Below are 6,000 nucleotides of genomic sequence, written 5' to 3'. Positions count from 1 at the left end.
AGATTGCTTGCCCAATGAGAAGCAACCTTTGTAGGCTCTGTTGACAAGCATAAAAACTTACACACATAATGTCGGAATGCACGTCGCTTCCGTTTTCGCATCCCCCGGTAAGCAGCGAGGCTGACTGGATCGCCTGGCTGAGAGCAGGCGACGTCGACTAACAGCTTGTACTGGTGGACTGGGGGGAGAAGGCCAAGCAGGCCCAGGGCCTTACTTGAGGCCGATCTCTCAGCCACCTCCCCATTCCTCCTCTCACATTTCAGTAAAATTTATCACTACCACCGCCAAACTCTCGTTTCCCCTCTATTTTTACGCGCCACACGACGTTCGTAGTTCGTTTACCAGGTGTGCTCGGTCAAATAACCAAAGGCAGCTCTTTTATATTTGGCCATAATAAGGAGAACGTTTTGATTAATGTCCATTCATAATTGGAAGTGCGCAAAATAATTAGTCTTCGCAGTATGTCACGTGTGCAAGTGTCGCGGCGGGGTTGGATTGTTTTTTTTACGAGCGATCCTAAATTTACCGAGCTGTCCAGCCATAACTACAGATGGCACCACGACAATATTTAGGAAACATTGTGGGAACGTTATGGCAAATCCGCACGCGAATAAAACGCGTATAGATTACGTACCGCATAAGGTTAAACGCGTACGATGAAATACAACTTCCGAAAAAATTCCTTTAGCTAATGAGCCTATATGGACATTTTACGTCATTTTCTTTCTTTTGTCTCGTAAGAACATCACGCTACATGTTTTTTTTTATTGCGAAAAAAGGACCACAACCTGGGTTATGTGTACGCAAAGTTAAAAGTGCTTGGTGTAACGTTCCATGCGTTATGTGGGTGGGCATGAGAGCCATGTCTGCCAGCATTGACCAGGCCGACATGGTGACGGGCGAAAAACTGCTTGCGTCCTTTATTGCGCGTACTTATGAAGGCACGCCAAGAGCAAAGAGGAAAAAGTAAAAAGAAGGGGAAGACTCGTGCCGAGTAGAAATAATGGCGTGGATAGCGCTGGTAAGCGTGCTATCAGATCAAGATACACCCCTCTCGTTTTGAAAGTACACATATTAGAACAGCAGCTATGTAACGCACGTCCTCACAGTATTAAAATTCGAGAGTTCAAGACAACTGCTGGAAATTCGAGTCGTACTGCAGACGCTGAGGTAGACTGAACTGGCGGCGAGATCTTCGTAACGATGTAGTGCATTACAGGCGGTGCGTTATTCTGGTCGGGCAGGTCGGGAGCGGCGTGTGTACTTTGCTGGCGTTCGTCAGCACCGTGGTCATGTTCCAATGCGTCCTGGATGAAAGCTTCACTTATGGGGAGCAGATGTTGCCTGTTGCGACGAAGTGTTTTGTTGCTCTCGGTCAACACTTCGTACGATCTTGGATACACCTGCTTAACCACTTTCGCTTTCCGGGATCAAAACTTTTTCTTCAGCCTAACAGTTTGTCCCTTTTACAGTGGTGGTAGAACCCGCCTAGAATATTCTTTTTGAACATGTTTCCACACTTCGTTCTTTGCTGGTTGCTGAAATCAGGAAGAGTGGATCTTAATTGCCTTCCTTTGAGTAGTTCTCCGGGTGATCGTCCATCTTCTAAGGGAGTTGACTTGTAGCTAAGTAGCCCCAGCCAGAAGTCTCCTCTTATTCTTTCATCTTCAAAATTCTTTGAGCTACCTGCCCGCCTTTCTCTGCAAGTCCGTTGGACCTCGGGAACTCCGGGCTTGAGGTGACATGTCTGAAGCCATAATTGCTTGCAAACCGACAGAAGTCTCGGCGTCTGAACTGAGGACCGTTGTCTGTACACACCCCATACAGGACACTATATCTCGCAAGTATGGCCCCTAGCTTGTGGATGATGTTTGTCGCCCATGTGTCACGCAACTCCTGCACTTCTGGAAAGTTAGAAAGAGCGTCAGACACCGAAAGATACGACCTTCCACCGTATTAGAATAGGTCGACACCGACCCTATGCCATGGGTAATGCGGTCTAGGTCTAATGATGAGTGGTTTGGTGGGTAGATTATATGCATCGCGTTTGCACACAGCACACCTCTGGATTATTTATGTGATATCTGCGTTAATGTTTGGCCGAAACGTGAATCTTCTTGCCCTTGCTTTACGTTTATTAAGGCCCATGTGAGCCTCATGCACTCGTGCCATCATCTCGCGCCTCATTGACACAGGCACGATCACTTTTGTACCTTTAAGCAGAATACCTTTTACAATTGACAGCTCGCCTCTGGAAGGTTTCAGCTCTCCTTCAACTTTTCCACCATTGCGAACGGCCAGAATTACGGTGCGTAAATAGGGATCCTTATCTTCGTTTAGCCGCTTCAACTTGACGTCGCTGACAAGGGCTGTAACCGCACTCACAGCATGGATTTCCATTAGTTAGATCTTGATGAGGGCTAGTTGGTTCATACTTAGAACTGAGGTGAAACAGCGCGAAAAAGACCAGGACACAAGGAAACAAATACCACAGACAAGCGCTTGTCTGTGGTATTCGTTTCCTTGTGTCCTCGTCTTTTTCGCGCTGTTTCACCTCAGTTCTAAATGGATTTCCACATCGGAATCAGCGTCCGCGTCGCCCTGGTCCGGCATCTCGGCTGTGGCTCGCGAGAGCATGTCTGCCAAGATCAGTTCTTTTCCTGGAACGTATCGAAGGCCATGGTCATATTTGAGCAGGCGCATAAAAAACCTTTGTAGTCTAGGCGGCATATCAGCGATTGCTTTTTGAGCTATAGCTATCAACGGCCGATGATCAGTTTCCATAAAAATCTGCCGACCATAGATAAAAATATAATAATAATGAACTTCTGGCAGCCAAACGGCACCAAAAATGCTTGCTTTTCTATCTGTGAATAACGCTGTTCCGCGTCAGTCAGCACCCTTGATGCGTACACCACAGGACGCCATTCACTTTCGTAACGGTGCATGAGAGCTCAACCCAAACTATTCATTGATGCATCTGACGTCACTTTCGGATCTTTCTGAGGGTCAAAGATAGCTAGCAGTGGCTGCTGGCCAAAGCTGTCGCAGATACTGTGCCATTCATGCGGGTGGGTTGGTGTCCATTGAAATACTGCATTATGCTTGATTAGGCTGCGCAAAGAAGACGTCCTCTGCGACAAGGAGGGAACGTACTTGGAAAAATAATTGGCTACACCCAGTACACGCTGCACTCCCTGTTTATCGGCCGGAACGGACATCTGTTCATGCACTCGATCAGCCGTTGGTTGGGCTTTGTGCCATCTTTCGAGATAATATCACCCAGAAATTCGATTTCGTGAACACCAACCTTGCACTTCTCGGCGTTTAGTTTAAAACCAGCTTGCCTAGCAGCTTCCAGCACGTATCTCAACCGGTTGCCATGTTGTTCCTGTGAGATTCTCCAAATCAAAATGTCATCTACATACACGTGAACGCCCGGTAAGGAATCGAATATTTCGAACAGAGTCTTTTGAAGTACTTTTGACACTGGCGCAATACCAAACGCAATGCGCAAGAACCTATGCCTTACGAAAGGAGTTGCGAAAGTGCAGATTCTTGAAGTTTCTTCATCGAGAGGAATTTGATGAAAACCAGCTTTCGCGTCCAGTTGACTCAACACCTTTGCACCGGCCAGTTCCGCCTCTATGTCCTCCCGCCTTGGCATTTCGTAGTGCTCCCGTTTTATGCTAGCGCTGATTATCCTGCGATCCATGCAAACCCTCAACTTTCCATCATTTACTTCACAATTACCAATGGGCTTACCCATTCAGTCGGTTCGTTGACCTTTATACCGATGCCCGCTTGCTCCATCCGCTTCAGCTCGTTGCGAAGTGGTTCCTTTAGGGCCAAAGGAACTCGTTGGCAGCTTGGACCACTGGGACAGCATCCGTAGACAGGACCATCTCGTAGTATCTCTGTACGCAGCCGGTACTCTCGAATACCTCGCCGAATTCCTGCATTACTTGTTCAGAGTTGGTTGTTGCCACTGGGTCGACTGTCCTGGTAAATAGCCCGAGCAATTCACTTGCCTTGAGCACGAGCAGTGCCGGCCTTCCTTTCATGTATACGAAGAAATCCAAATGCTGTCGTCTGTGACCGATGACTACTTCTTGGCTGATCACACCTAGGTGTTTGACTATGGCCCCACCATATGACCACAAAGTGGTGTTCCTCCGTTTGACAGGCGGTAATGGCCGCAGCTTCATGTAGGCTGAATACTGTATGACGTTAGCTTGAGATCCCGTGTCGACTTTGAATTTGAGTTCGCCGCCGCCAAGGCTCGCCATCACCAACCAATCACGTTCATTCTGTCTGTTACCGGTACACACATCTAAAATTTCAATGTCGTTGCATTCACCGTCATCCTGGAGCTCATCGACGCGCGCCGCTCTTCTGCAGCGAACAGCAAAGTGATTTCTTGCGTCACAGATTCGGCAAGTTTTGCCATAAGATGGGCAGTCGCGTGGCCTATGTTCTCTGCCACAACGTGAGCATTTGACCGTTTTTGTATGCTTGGTGGAGATCCGAGCGACATCAACTGATCTAGTTAGCTCACTTTATTCGCCAATGCTTCGCATTGCAAAGCAGCTGTCCCTGATGCCTTGTACCATGCCTTGCACCATGCCTTGCACAGATGCCATGCCTTGCAAAGTCTAAACGCCTTAACTCTGACTCGCACAGAGACGAAGATTATTGCGGTAGGTGGAATGGCACCGGCGGCGTAAACTAATCTACGAGACGCGTTGCGCCGCTTAAATCTAGGCAAGTTCTTGTTCGCTCGCTGAGTGAGCACGCAGCCGCGGAGAAAGCTGCGAATGAGGTGTAGTGAGGAACTTCGTCGATGTTAATTGTCGGCGAATTGTCAGGGCCACGGAGTAAGACATTTAGGAGGTGAAACTCCCGTTAGCGCGAGCGTGCGCGGGCGACCAGGTAAAGTCACAATTGTTGTATGCGCCGACGGGGCCGTATACAGTGGCGGCGCCATGCGGCGCGTCGTAGAAGCCGCAGCGGAAAAAAAATGCAGTGCGCAGGCAGGTGGCTTCGGCGCGCTCTCAACAGCGGTAATTTTTTTCCTGGCCGCCAGGCGCCGCCAGCACGATAACGGCTCCGCGGGCTTGTGACCTTTTCTGGTCGCCGCAAACAGCGGAGTTTCCACTCCTAAATGTTTCTTGCTCCGTGGTCAGGGCATATCGCTCCTACCCTCGAGATAAATTGATAATCGCAGATATTCCGCTAAATGCCAACATTCCTCCGCATCGTGGTGTGCAGCCAATGTCAAGACAATGCAGAGATGATAACGCGAGCTGGCTAACATTGTCATTAATTTCATATTGATGTATCATACCACCCAAAATCAAAGAATACCGAGGGGAGCAGTGGAGGAAAAAATTCGTTATAAATTATTCCAGCTAATACAAGTTCTTGCTTAGTTCTGGCTTTTTTCTACAAGCCTAGCTTGTAGAAGAAAGCAAGAACTAAGCTGAAAATTTTATATATATATATATATATATATATATATATATATATATATATATATATATATATATATATATATATATATATATATTGAGTGACAGATGCAAAACGAAATGCACAGGCTTACGCAAGAATAATAATTGCGAACTTGCACAACCTCAGAAATCGCCTCAGATTTTTGAAAAGCTAGTGGGGGGAGTCCCCTTGGAGAAGTGTACACTAATTATTTCCGAAATGAATTTCGCACCCTTTCAAGTGAAATGCAGCTGCCTATTTATTGTCATTTCACGAAGCTCGTGATGACAAATAGTTGTCAGCCCGAGTTTGCTCAGCAACAACTCCGCTCGCCGTTTCCAATGTGCGGCTTCCCCTTAATCCGTAAGTTCACTTCGTCTTCCGTCTTATCGAGTCCGTACTATTTCGCAATTACAGGCAATTTTTTTTCAATGCGGTATTGTAATGTTTACACCAACCTATACATATTATTTAGAATTTCTTGCCCCTGCGAGGCTATTCTTCTTC

This window comes from Dermacentor variabilis, chromosome 2 (genome assembly GCF_050947875.1).
Source record: "Dermacentor variabilis isolate Ectoservices chromosome 2, ASM5094787v1, whole genome shotgun sequence".
Taxonomy (NCBI): Eukaryota; Metazoa; Arthropoda; class Arachnida; order Ixodida; family Ixodidae; genus Dermacentor; species Dermacentor variabilis.
This window is presented reverse-complemented; position numbering follows the sequence as displayed.